Source organism: Apostichopus japonicus, chromosome 5 (assembly GCF_037975245.1).
Source record: "Apostichopus japonicus isolate 1M-3 chromosome 5, ASM3797524v1, whole genome shotgun sequence".
Lineage (NCBI taxonomy): Eukaryota > Metazoa > Echinodermata > Holothuroidea > Aspidochirotida > Stichopodidae > Apostichopus > Apostichopus japonicus.
This window is the reverse complement of record NC_092565.1, coordinates 10,340,978-10,356,249: the sequence shown is the minus strand read 5'-3', so window position 1 is coordinate 10,356,249 and position 15,272 is coordinate 10,340,978. Positions and strand designations below refer to the sequence as shown.

Below are 15,272 nucleotides of genomic sequence, written 5' to 3'. Positions count from 1 at the left end.
CCCCAAGTCTTTCCTCCAATAGTGAGTTAGATACGAGTCACACGACAGTAGGTCTAAGCCAATCGGAGTCATGAATCATGAATCGTAGTCACTGGCAATGACTCGCATCGACCTTAAAGGCGAAGGTCGTAACCTGCGTGCGACAGCTATTTGATATCAGATCAGGTTTACTTGGGCTGAGAGATGCTGGGAGTTGTTATGGAACAACTCCCTGGTCTGACTATACGCTCTGAAAGTGCGGTAACATTTAAATCAGATCACGACGTTACCATGGATATGAATCTACACAATAACGATGTACGCCACCATTTGTTTGTGCAGGGAGTCGTTATAACAACTCCTTGGTTTTGTGTAGGCGTTTAGTGGGTGACCATCAATCATATAGCCTGTTGGGATCACTCAGTTCGAGTTGGCAATAATGAAGGGTCAAGTTGGTGACACAGACTAGCTTGCTTTACTTATAATTCCTTTACTTATGTTTCCTTATAAATGCATGGTATGGACCCAGATTAATGCTAATGGGAAGAAAAGGTCTAAATTTATACAACGGCTATTCATAATCCGTAATAGCACATACTTAATCACACACACCATTATAAAACAATCTCACAATTGAAGTTTAATATTATATTTTTGCCTATTTAATGACCATAATTGTCTACATACGTGATGACATGTATTTTCAAAATAATTCCAGAAAAGTACATTTTCGGCTCGGGATCTTTCATGCAGATAATTTGTAAAATTGTAGCTACAAATCAGGACATTGTTAACGAATTTTACATGGTTGTAGCTACAAATCAGGACAATGTTAACGAATTTACGTGGTTGTAGCTACAAATCAGGACATTGTTAACGTATTTTACCCATATCGCGTTCAATATTAATCGGTTGTAGCTACAAATCATGACATTGTTAACGTATTTTACCCATATCGCGTTCAATAATAATCGGCCGGCTCCCTGTTCAAAATGTGCCATCTTCATAGTAATGTTTTTGAAAGCTATCGTCCTATATCCAATTTATCATTTCTCAAATTATTGAGAAATCTATAACTTTTTCATCTTGGCTCGTTCCTTCGAAAAAACATGATCTAATGGTCCTAATTAAATGTCAGTCATGCTTATCGTAAGGTTCCAAGCAGTGAAACTGTATACTACTTATAACAGTGCACAATGATGTGTTATAAAGCCCCTGACTACCACGGCATCGTTTGTCTGATGATGATGCTTGATTTAAGTGCTGCTTTTGGGACAATTTATTGATCACGATATTATTTTGTCCAGGCTTCATTATCGATTCGGTTTTACCTTTAGTTGCCTTTATAGCGGTTTTAATCATAAACTAGAGGAAGGATACAACGTGTGTGTATGTGTGTGTGTGTGTGTGTGTATAAGGTCGGTGTTTTCGAAAACTCTGCCTCTTTATTGTGGTGTTGTTGTGGTGTTATTGTGGTGTTGGTGTTTATTGTGCTGTACTCTTTAGTTTATATACTGCACCCCTGGAGGATATCATACCGCATGTTATAGGCCTATGCCATGTTATAAAGGCCAGTTGCTTGTCACTTATAAGGGGGGGGGGGGGGGGTAGCGCCTTTTGCCATGATTTAATCGTGCGTTGAAGGAAATCCGTCTTGTTTTGACCAACAAAAATAAGAGATGGTGAATTTCACTGAAATGTTTCACACTTTATACTAGAAATATTAATATCAGCAATCACATCAAATATGGTATCAGCCAATCTAAATTTGAATTGGTTGGTATCAACAAAGCGTTTGACAAAACTGTGGGCACAACAATGGAATAATTCGTCATAGGTGATAAAAGTGTCAGGCACTACAAATGGAAATCAATCGGGATCATTGTAGAGTCGACAAAAATGAACGATAGGTCTATACGTTCTGACTACAAAGTAGAATATGCACCCACGGATTGACATATCAATCTCGTGCTCTATAACCAGGAGGAGTCGTTATGAATTTTCATAACTAGCAAGGGCGTAGGAACCGGGGGGCTGGGGGGGGGGGGGGCGCCAGCCCCCAGTGAAAAATGTGGAGGGGCGGAAGTATCATTCCACCCCCCGGTTCGCAAGTCAGAAAACCCCTTTTTCATTTCTAAATGAGAAAAAATCTCATTTGGAGCACCAAATTGCATCTAAGGCCAGGTGAAAATACAAAATTAAGTTTACAAAATGGAGTGGGTGTTGAAGTGTGCTATATTGCACCAAATTGCACCAAATTGCATCTGAGGCCACCTGGAAATGCAAACAAATCCAAAGGGGAGGGGGAACCCCCTCCCCTTAGACACCTCCCCCAGGCCGGCCATCAGTCTTCAGCCCCCCCCCCCCACTCAAAAGTACCTTCCTACGCCACTGATAACTAGTATTCCTATGGATTATAATTTAAGTTAATTGCGGTCATTGATGAATGTGGCCCATGTTTATATTCAAAGATATACAATAACGAAATATTCATGCAATTCCTTCGCACAGTTTTCGAGATATTTGCAGCTATAGTATACCAATAGTGAACTCGGATCAGATAATGTGCATCATGTATGTAGGCCCCCTACATATTTTAGATCCGTTCTGCAAGCAGGAATTCGCGAAGAAGCCTCACCTCATTGGCTTGTCAAAGCCGCAAGCTGACCGAAGTCATGTGATGTCATGATGTCATGTGATATCATAAATGCACCAATCAGACAACGGTTTGGTTTTTAACGTCACAATTAGAACGTCGCATCACAAATGTTGAATACACGCAACTGAGCAAGTTTGTTGGTCTATTTTTAACTTGTTATTAAACGGTAAAGTTAGAACCATGCCCAGTTCATTGCTTCAAGATAAGCTACGGTAGACCAGCGTGATAATTTTAAACTCTCAGCATATCATGGCGCACGGTGTAGAATATATCCTGTAGGATGAATTCATAGCAAATGAGATGACAGAAACGTTGGCGAGATTCTAGCTCAATATTTACGCTCTTGATGTTAGCATTGTAAACGTTCGATAGTTTTACGGGTGGGTGACCTTTAGCATATAGATAGAAGTTCCAACGGTAGGAATATAAATTTTTGTTTGTTTTCATTCTCCGTCTTAAAACCCGGCCGGGATACGTGGTGTATTTGCTCATCCGTCGCGTCAAGTATTGCTGCCCACCAATAGTAAACATTAACGTCATTAAGCTGTCTATGATGGCAAATAAAATAATCATAAAATCTGCGTTAAACTGCACAGAACCATTGAGCATGCGCACTTAGGGTCACTTAAGCCAAGGAAGGTAAATTGGTTAAACACCTGCAATTAAGGAATAGAACGGTTGGGTTTTTGATGTCGTTCTACTTCAGCGTTGTAAGTTCAGAAGTTGGTGTGGGTTGTAGTGGGGTAGGGAAGTAGGGGTAGGAAACATCATACAACGCACATTACATAATATGCAATAGCCTACAAAACGCATAGTATCCATTTTACGATATCCAATATTCAATATAGTATACAATGTATAATATGTAATATACAATATAATAGATACTATTATGTATATAAATATATATATATATTATTATAATACATAATATATATATATAATAGATACTATTATGTATATAAATATATATATATTATTATACATAATAGTATCTATTATATATATATATTATGTATAATATATATATTATACATAATATATATATATATGTATATATATATTATTATACATAATAGTATCTATTATATATATGTATATATACTATAATGCATGCACTTGCTTTGAACAATAGTATGTTTCCCTTTCTTGAAACTGAAATTCAAGCTGCATATCGGTAGAAGCAGCGATTTAATTTCAATGATCTGGGTTGTTGGGTGGTTACCCTTTTACTTGTTATTACTTATTATTGGTATTGAAAGTTATAATCTATATGTCAGCGACTTAGAATTATTGATAAGCTACATTAATGAAGCTACATGCCATCGATGAATAAAGACTGACGTGTAAGGAAGGAAAATAAACAGACACGACCGTTGCTATATGCCAACCCCCCCCCCCAAAAAAAAAAACGTCAATATAATGTGGTTATCGGCAAATTGCCAGATGCAACATTGCAACATATTAACTTACACCATTCAATTATAGCAGAACTGATATTACATTTCAGAAAGCTCACATGCATGAGTATACACGCTGTACACTTGGATGAAATGTGTAAACGTATACAGCGAGAAAGTAATCATGGGGACGTTGCGTGTTATAATTATAACACATCAAATAGGTGGACCGTTTTAACACATCGTCAAGTTGTCACATTCTCTTAGTTTATGGGATTGTGATGGAATTAGCCTTAAATTTACATTATGACTACGTTTCTTTGAAACTTTTCAAAAGGTAACAAGGCCTTCACGACCGGTTTCGTCCTTTTTCGAACTCATTAGGCGAAACGGTAGAACCGAATCGCGTCGCAGATTTAATTCCATAACTCTCCTACAATGATCATATTGCATGGTGTAAATGCGTTTATATATGCATTCCATCTGTCATTGGAAGCGCCTAACACGCACGTGTTATGATGGTATAGAGCAGTGGCGTAGGAAGGTACTTTTGAGTGGGGGGGGGGCTGAAGACTGATGGCCGGCCTGGGGGAGGGGGGACACCCCCTCCCCTTTGGAATTTTTTGCATTTCCAGGTGGCCTCAGATGCAATTTGGTGCAATATAGCACACTTCAACGCCCACTCCATTTTGTAAACTTAATTTTGTATTTTCACTTGGCCTTAGATGCAATTTGATGCTCCAAATGAGATTTTTTTTCCTCATGTAGAAATGAAAAAGGGGTTTTCTGACTTGCGAACCGGGGGGGGGGGGCGGAATGATACTTCCGCCCCTCCACATTTTTCACTGGGGGCTGGCGCCCCCAGCCCCCCCGGTTCCTACGCCCTTGGTATAGAGTGCACCCCTGGTGCTTTGAATCTGACAATGTACACAGAATTATCACTCTTTGACGCAAGCCAAACCGTGTTTAGGAGAAAGAATGTAACACATGTTGTATGACATGTTGTATATCATGAAATTATCAAAGATCCAATTTTCTTCTATAGCCGTTGATTAAATATATTGTTAGCTTAACTTCGCCCAAAGCAAAACTGGAACATTATCCAATCCAAGAAGAAGACAATTAGAAGAAAGAGAATTATTGAAAGAAAGAATTTGCAGAAACTGTGTAACCTGAAATCACACCTGTTTGCTCCAAGTTCCCTATAGCCTTATGGTAGAAAGTGACAATTTCAACTATCCTTTCGCAAAGTAGGAATTGCATGCATATTCCATCAGGATGTTTGTTTAGTACCGTACCGCGTTTAGTTAAATTAAATAATAAAAAAAAATAAAATAAATTTGCCTATACATCCCTTGAAGTCGCCACACACACACACACACCCATATATATATATATATATATATATATATATATATATATATATATTTATATATATATATATATATATATATATATATATATATATATATATATATATATATATATATAAAATATATATTCTTGATATTTATTACTTTTGAAAGACAAAAACACCGTATAACAAATGTGGCTTTCCTTTCATTAATATATATTGCATTGTTTGGGTTGTAGATCTTTACTTTATGATGAAGAAACATCATACAATCACTGCATGTAATCGATATTATATGTTTGTGTCTTTTATGTATTCCACCTTTTAAAGGCAACACAAAGTCTCCGGATAATATTAATTTCGCTGTCAAACGGTGACCTTCGGAGTCCCTGGATTGCGTTAACGACGAATCGGGAGAATATTTAAAGGATTGGTTCAGGTGTTTGACATGTCTATTTTGTATGAAAAAGCACAAAAAGACAAAAAGAACAGTGAGGAAACTACCATGATAGCATGCTCTGTTAAGGAGATATGACACTTTGAAGATATCAAAATTTCTTTGAAAACGACTGGTGTAGAAAGACTAACTGTGAGGGTGTGATGTCACATCCTCTCTTCCTTAACATTTGTGAATATATTTCTTTAAACATTATTTACATGTTTTTTAACACATTTGAAAATAATATAATCAAAAATTCTTCAGATGTTTAATCTCAAATACTTCCTTTGACAAATATGAGATCTCCTGACATATCTTTTGGTTGAAAGTCATGATTATCTCACAAAATATTTAGAGAAAAAACAAAGACTTTTCAGGAATGTGAGGATGTTACATCACAGCTAGTCAGATTTCAGCAGTTTCTACACAATCTGATAAAACTTTACACTTGAATATCTCTTTAACCGAAAAAGATATTTGAACAGTATTTTCACCATTGTGTTTCTTTTATTGTCCTCTTTCATATAACATAAACATGAATGACAACTGAACCAATCCTAGTGTGATAGACATGGATCGATGTTTTCAAATATGTTTTGTACTTTCAAGGTATTTCAAAAACTATGCACGCAGCCTAAAATAGTCAACTATCCTATGGGTAATTTGTCACGGACGTAACCCAAATTTATATATTTTTTATGACTATGCAAAAATAGAATCATTTCAACCTGTGTAGATTTCGAACTGAGTTCAGAGGCATTTTGTTTCTTTATGACGTCACAGCATAATGTTTATTCATTACCTCACAGAGGGAAACCGATACTGGGATATTGGACGGTGCTTCCTTCAAATGGAAAGGCATCTCAAGTATTTCATGAATATTTATGAGGAGTAAAGGATCACGGTAAGCCATAGTAGGTTAACGCAAGTGGACGAATGAGTATTAGGCAAGGATTACGCATACCATTGCAGTCAAAGATTTCTCAATGGAAGGAGTTTTCTGCGTTACGGTTCGAGCCGTCATAATGGAATATATTAAGGAAAAATTGAAGCAATACATTCCTGTGGTCAATACAAAGTAAGGTCATACCATATTTACGTATGAATATGTCGACCTTGTAACGTTAATGAGTTCTGTGTCTGATGTAATATGCATGGTAGAAGTATCCATAATGCTAACGAATTTTCATGGTTAGAGTATAGGCCTAATACACAAAAGCAAATTCGTTAGTTGGAGTGGCCCTGTCCTTGGTAAGATTCGATTTTTGAGATACGCTTAATTGCTGGGCGTTCTGTATGCTTCGTGTAGACGGATAGTTTCAAGGAATACTAGTCCATTGGGTAGAAGGTGCAGGAGCCGGGGAAGTGTGGGGGTGGGTGGGTTGGGGGGGGGTATGGCATTATCTTGGTGTTTTTTATATTTAACCTTGTATAATATGTATAGAACTATGAAACCAGATCAAGTGACTCCATGTGGATGACATTGGGCACTTATATGGGTTGGGATATAGGGGTCGCGTGGGTGGGTTGGGCGTCAATCGGTATTACGTGAATTTAGAGACTGGGTAGCCTTATGAAATCATGATTTCAGTATGTACAAATCAACTAATTTTGACGGAAACTATGCAAATCATCTAATAATAAAAGAAAAAAAAGAAAAAAAGAAAAAAATGAAAACTTAAATAAAATATTAAAAATCATCTCATTAAAAGGTATTCTTTTTCTACACGATCCTACTTTGTTTCAGAGGAAAATAAAATAGATGAAGAGAGCAAAAACCTATCATAAAACAAAAAAACACAAACAATTATCAATCAAACAAACTAACTAATCGAGTTACAATGTTGATTACTGCTATAACAGTCAGTTCGCTCCACCGAATTATGCTTGAGGAATTTCTTTCTTGGAATTTATGATTAGAATTCCAAGACGATGGTATTAATTCCGAACTTACTGATGCGAGTCCGGGCATTCAGGAACTGAAGTAAATCTGTAACGTCCTGCCCTTATGATGGAAGTGAGTGTAATCGTAACCGTAAGAACTTCCGGTGGAACCGATGAAAGCACGCGCTACACACATGCTCACGTGTATTTGGTATACAAGCACAACTTTGTCTGGAAGGTGGTGAGGGGGGGGGGGGGACTTGCCCCAACTTTTTCCAAGATCTTGAGTTGGCATTTTTATCCAATTTGATTGGTAATTTGGTTGGTTATGCTACAGCAATACTGACAACCATGTGCGATACTTTTAAACTTATTAATAATGCCATTACACAGGCTATAAAAAAAGACAGACTCATAGTGACGATACTTATTTCAATCAATTTGTTACTTTTTATGTCGCTAAATAAATCCGGCAACACTTTGATAGCATAATAACAAATAGCATGATTACATTTTCAAATATATACACAACTAGCATTGAGAACTACCTACTGCACCAAACTTACATCTAGGGGCTGTATAAATCGAAGTTTCTCTAAGGGGAGGAGGACACGCCCCCCCCCACTTTCACACATCAATTCCCGCCCCTGGAAATGGGAGTTTCGACTAGCAGTGTTGAATAATGTTCTCTCCCGTATAAGGTTTACATTGATGGCCACCAGTCAATCCTATAACAATTACAACAATGTACACTTTCTAACAGTAACAAGAGAGACACCATACGTTTCTTACGGTTTACATCAAGTCTCGTCAACAACGCAACTGGTGGGTGGGGGGGGGGGGTTCAGAGGGAAGGGGAGGTATGGGTTTCGGGGTGTGATGAAAACGAAATTCTCGAACAGGATAAAGGTGCCTTTATCCCCAACCAATAAACTCCTAAACTTTTCACCTGAGTTAGTTTTAAACAACATTACCCCTACATCCCTCTACCCCCCCCCCCCCCCGGCACATAATTCTAACTGTTCTACTGACTACTGATCACGTGATGTCCGTAAAGAGGGGCACAAAAAGTCGGCTGATGTGAGTCCTGGCGAGGGGTCTAAAGGGAGGGTGCCCCCTACTTTTTGAATGTTTCGTTTGGGTAAAATGCGGATGAGATGCCAAATTATTTCCATCCATTTCTGTAGTACATAGTGTATATGTTGCATTGTATAAGACTTTGCGTGTATGTGATAAAAATTAGAAGGTCCGAAAACATTTTTTGGGTTTCCTTGGCTACCGCCACTGATTCAAACAAGCACTGCTGCAACTTCACAGAACTGCTTGTTTATCATCAATTCAAAATTCCGTCACAAACACATTATCTCGCTCAGATGGTGGGGCATATATCTATTCAACATTAATAACTCGTGGAATCACGGTTACATCACTCATGTAAGCTTACTAACTGATACGTGCCTTATCACCTTACATTATCATAAGTAAACAAGCGGCATTGTTTGTTGAACGCAAACTTGATAAATCAATCTTTATATAGGGTAAAGGGTACATGTGTAAACTATTATAACATAACAGTACACACAATTCACATTAGCGCATATTTCAATTAATTACTCACTTTTGAGAAAATACTCAAAAAGGAGTTGTCCACACTGAGGCATTCAAATGTGGACCTTGAACGTTTCTACCTAGGTCGTTGTTATTAGTCGATACAAAGATTTTGCAAAGCGCTGTAGCATATCTGAATAATATGTTTCAAATGATCTCGTCTTTAATAACTACGAGAAGAATCGCAGGTATAATTCCAGTTAACTCCAGTTTGGAGACTTGTTTACAATTCTACCGACGCCCAAAGCTGAAAATTAGGTTAGCGGATGTGATTGAAAATAATTCAAAGAAGCTTTCTGATTGATTAACGGTCCGACATGTTTAAAGTTGCCCAAATGAACGGTAGGCAAAATTTCATAAATGTGCTATAGTTATGAGTGGTTAAAAATCAAATGTAAGCTCGAATATGTCACACACTGGGTGAATTAGAGAAAGTGCAGGTAGTCTGCTCAAATGTGTCCGTCAGAGATTCCTCAAAGGAATCCTCGATGATTTCACAGGCTGCAGCTTGTCAAGTTTCGCGGAACTAGAAAGGACCGGTATGACAGCGCCCTCTGTTGATTTAAGGGCGTAGCATATATGTTTACTGAGGCAACACAACTATTCTATTTGTGACAGGGACATGTTATTTGGATTTCTCCATTAGTGCCATGTGTCGGGTATATGGAGAAATGCTGTTTGATAGAGTTATTAGAATTTATGAAATAATAAAATAACATTAATGTCAGGGGCCTTGACCGAGGAGCTGGCGTCATCATCAGTTTTATGTTAAAGGAGCTTTTCAGGTATGAATATATACGTAAATATTGAATGTCTTGATAAACAAAGAACATCAAACTCATTTGAAAGACGATATGGGATGAGCTCAAAATTTTGTTGGGCTACTACAAGTATCAAAGCTTAAAATTTTATCAAATATGCCCATATATTAAAAACGTGTTCGGGTTGAATCCTCTCTCTCGACACTCTAATATTAAATTGAGCAAATTCTCAAATTTTCAGAAGAGTAGCTATATAGGCCTATAAGAACTATATCAAAAAGCGCATGAACACTGAAAAAATAAACTAGTCAATATTGCCACGGACTAACGTTAAATTAGTCTGTAACGTTAGTTAATGCACACGGACTAGCAAAAATCTTCGTTTCATCGCTGCTTCTTAGTCAGTTTACACTGACTAAGGAAAATATAATCGCAGCTTGGTCGGTGGCGACGGACTAAGGTATTTTAACCCATGGACTAAGAACGATACGGACACCCGATTTACGCCATAATCGTAGCTTAGTCGGTGTCGACGGACTAATGTATTTTAACCCAATTCGATTCACTTCAATTTGGAAACCGAGAGGCAACGGCAGCTTGCTGGACTTGGCATAGTTTCATACGATCACTCTAAGCAACTTTCAACCGTAAATCACCCAAGAAGGTCTTTAGAAGAATGGAGGTATTAACTGCCATCATCGGCCTACCTGTTATTCCTTTAACTTGAAGGTAAAATTAAAGTTAATTGTTAGGCCACTGGCACTAGTACTGTATTATGGTAAGTGTAACGCTAACGTTGTCACGCTGGCGTTTCGCAATACACAAGTGCAATGACAGTGAGTAGCCTATAGGCTTCTACTGGGTACTGCAGTGCATTCTCAACACTAAAGTGTGCATTCTAAACACCAATTAACAATGTCTTATGTGTGTATTGGGCTAGATTGAACAGTGGCACATAATCTTCTAATTTATTCCCAAACAAATGCTGGAACTATAAGTCTCGATAGTTTATTTGAAGTCTACACTCATTTGGTAAAGATTTCCTGTAATTTCCCATGTGAATCTAAATGGGTAGGCTTTGTGATATTGAATAAGCAAGGCTAGACCTTCAAACGTACAGTCACAGTAGGCTGAACAAATTATGTTGGCTAGTCAACGGTATTATATGTTGCGAGCAGTCAGGATGCACGCTTCAGTTCTATTTAACCTTTTCATTTATCATTTTTTAGTATTTAATTTCCGGTCACGCCCAGGAAACAATTGCGACATTCCTTCACGGTCGACTTGTTTACTGTAAGAAGTATTAACCGTTTTTTCTCAGGAAAGCTTGATAGTCTGAAGTTATTATAACATCAGGGATGTAAGTCTTCCGTATTTTTACGGTAATCCGGTTTTTTTTTAATTCCAATAAAGTTCCACAAAATTGTACAAATATCAAAGACACAACGCGGCAAAAATGCCTGGCCCGTTGCAGCAAGCTAACTTCAATTTTCACTCATCGATCAAGCAAAATACCATTTCCTGTTACACATCGCATTGCACTGTACAACATTGTGTGTGCCATGTGAACATCGTTGCGTACGTGCGAACTTCAAATCGCCATAGCTCATTTCTGTCGTTGAAAAACCTTGCCTAATTCACGTTGATTCGTAACTGCTGGTGCTCGACATAAGTTTCGGAATTAACGCTTGTGATATTTGTGAGCGGCTAAATCTACGGGATACGCATATGATAGTCGATATTCGTGATCGCTTTCAAATGTGAGACTGTTTTTTATTCCGGATTTCGCTGCGACGTATTCGTTACTTGGAGCTAGCCTAACATAACGATAGTGTGTAAGTAGTCAGAACAAGGGGTAGGATGTGTTACTGTTAGCGCTAATACTTTTGAGCTAGCCAACATAACGATAGTGCGTAAGTATTCAGAGCTAGGAGTAGGATGTGTTAGGACGGCATTCCCCCGGTTTCTCCGAATAGTTTTCCGGGTTTTTTTGGGGGCTGCACTTACATCCCTGTAACATGTGCTTTTAGTATACTGCCAAAAGAGTAAGTTGTTGTATTTGTATTGATATTTTATGTAGAAGTAACGGAAAATTTAGTATGTTTAGTTTGGTCTAATTGCACGTTTTTTTTCTGTCCAATGTAGTGCAGGGTTCACTTGCGCGAATTCAAATTATTCTGTTTATGTATATGTATACATGTATATGCATCGATTCGTAGATTATGATGTTTTTTTGACATTTATTTGTAATTCAAGCATATCTGTTTAGTAGCAAAGTTTAAAGGTTAAGATTAATTAGTTTTTTCTTTTTGATCCTAGATTGAATGAAACTCATTGACGTAAATAATAGATCAGATGATACAGTTTAACGCAGTTGCTAAAACTCTGGGTATTCTCTAGTCTTCGCCGGTCCATTATATACTTTAGTACTACTAGTAAGACTAAATCAAACGACCGAAAGACAAACTTAGTGTAACAAAGTACTGATTCTCCTCTAGCCTAGGTCTAAACAGGCTTGTTATGTGAGCAAGCAAAATAACAACTGAAAACGATTAGGCCTATAAATAAGTTGGCTCAGTGCATTTCTGTTTCTAAAATTTTATATTTTTAAAGATCATAAAAACAAACAAAGATTTAGCCCATGTTTTATTATCTCTGTATTCTGGGCATTTGATTCTGGTTGCAATGGTGATGACACTCTCGTTCAAATTTTCAGCTTTATACAGTCTGCTTCAAACTTTGGGATTGTTTTTTGAGACTATAGTGGAAGCAAATCTCACATAACTTTGTGGTGACAACTTTATTTAATTTTTTTTTTCAAATGATGAATACTTTGCTGTTTCTTTTTTCCAGCAGGAATTGAAAAGCCAAATATCTAAGTCAAGGGTGAGGTTTCCTGTGTAGTACGACACCAGTGTGGAGGCAACAACAGAAGAGGAGAACTGTGTTATATATGGCTTAAAGACATGTTTTAAGATGATATATTGGTACCCTTCACAGAACAAAAGAGTTTATCCAAGAGTCCAAAAAGCAAAGGAACAAGTACCATAGAGAAAAAAGATGGAAGAGTGAGTTTAACTATTGTACCCAACTGTTTAATGATATTAAAGATACATAACCTGTTTTAAAAAAAAAACAGTCTAGTATATCATTTACGTGCAAGCTTCATAAGTTTGGTCAAATTTTCACTGATCTGTAGAGCGGGAGTCCAGCGGGTTTGGTTAGCTGGGAAGGTAACCAATTGCCTGGTACATCACAATGTTCACAATGCATTCCTGTATATGAAACCTGACGACTGGCAAACCGACTGTGGTGGGTGTGGCTGGGAGAGCAATTTTAAAGTCACCTAATAGCTAACCTAGATCAGCTTTCATGGTAACCACATCAAAGTAAGAACAATGTGTCAGGTATGGCCCCAAGAGCAACAAATGGCCATCGCCAGTAATTATTGGTGGTGGGGTACCCCTGCCAGTGATCAACAATTGACCCCTCACGGCTGACCTAGGTCAGCTCATGAGGTAACCACTTGAAACCTACTGGAAAATGTTGGTTAGGACTTCAGATACAACTGATGGGCATTGCCAGTAAGTTTTATTGGTGGGGTACCCCTGCCAGTAGACCCCCAAAATGCCCATCCCCCATTGACCTAGATTAGCTCATGAGGTAACCAGTTGAAAACTACTGTAAAATGGTATCACTTCATATGTAAGGGATGGGCATTTCCAATAATTTAAATTGGGGGGGGGGTACCCCTGCCAGTAGACCCCCAAAATGCCCATTCCCTCATTGACCTAGGTCAGCTCATGAGATAACCAGTTGAAAAATTACTGGAAAATGATTGGCAGGACTCTATATGTAAGGGATGGGCATTTCCAGTAATTTATATTAGTGGGGTACCCCTGCCAGTAGACCCCTAAAATGCCCCCCCCCCCCTCATTGATCTAGGTCAGCTCATGATTTAACCAGTTGAAAACTACTGGAAAATGATTGACAGGATTCTATATGTAAGGGATGGGCGGACTCTGGCAGTGGTGGCCCACCAAATTACCAATATAAACTACTGGAAATGCCCATCCTTACATATGAAGTGATACCTATCATTTTCCTGTAGGTTTCAACTGGTCAAATCATGAGCTCACCTAGGTCAATGAGGGGTTGGGCATATTGGGGGTCTACTGGCAGGGGTACCCCACCAATAAAAATTACTGGCAATGCCCATCAGTTGTATCTGAAGTCCTAACCAACATTTTCCAGTAGGTTTCAAGTGGTTACCTCATGAGCTGACCTAGGTCAGTCTTGAGGGGTCAATTGTTGATCACTGGCAGGGGTACCCCACCACCAATAATTACTGGCGATGGCCATTTGTTGCTCTTGGGGCCATACCTGACACATTGTTCTTACTTTGATGTGGTTACCATGAAAGCTGATCTAGGTTAGCTATTAGGTGACTTTAAAATTGCTCTCCCAGCCACACCCACCACAGTCGGTTTGCCAGTCGTCTGGTTTCATATACAGGAATGCACTGTGAACATTGTGATGTACAAGGCAATTGGTTACCTTCCCAGCTAACCAAACCCTCTGGGCTCCCGGTCTATTGGGATCATTATTAACATGATTAACATAATTATTAAGCTTTGAAAAATAACTTGGTGTTATGCTGTGCAAAGCTAATAATTATTTGGTAAAGCTGCTATTCCTGGCTTATAATTTGATGGACCTAGATTTAAATGTATACCTCCCAATATGTTATAAAATTTTAATGTAAATGTATGTTTATGATAATGTGAGTTATCATGTGCTATATCTGTATCTGTGCTTACACATATATCATATTTTCTGTTCACAGGTCAATAATGGTGCAGATTTTGGCTTCCTGAAGACAAGTGGGAGGCCATTTGTAGTTAAGAGAAACACTCTTTGTTCGTGAAGACTTAACTGGTGTCGATTTGGGGTACCACTTTAAAACGAAAGTCATGAGGAACCCTTGCCCAAGATTCAACTTTGCATTATTGTGCAGTGCTATACTTTTGCGATCCATGTTTGATCCATTAACTTGTCTTAACTTTGTTGGAATAAAATCATATTTTCAGATTTTTGTTTACAGTGATGTCTTCTCTATCTGTCGAAAGTCAGCCTTTGTAGACATCAGAAGTTTTATCAGAAATAAATACTGCCAACGTACACATTA

The 15,272-nt window shown here is 38.1% G+C and overlaps 1 long non-coding RNA gene across 1 annotated transcript; it reads left to right on the top strand.

The window, feature by feature from the left end:
* The first annotated feature begins 10,374 nt into the window (after positions 1–10,374).
* Positions 10,375–15,272, top strand: LOC139967602 (uncharacterized). The gene is made up of 2 exons (XR_011793051.1): positions 10,375–13,152; positions 14,931–15,272. It is a non-coding gene; the product is annotated as an uncharacterized lncRNA (long non-coding RNA).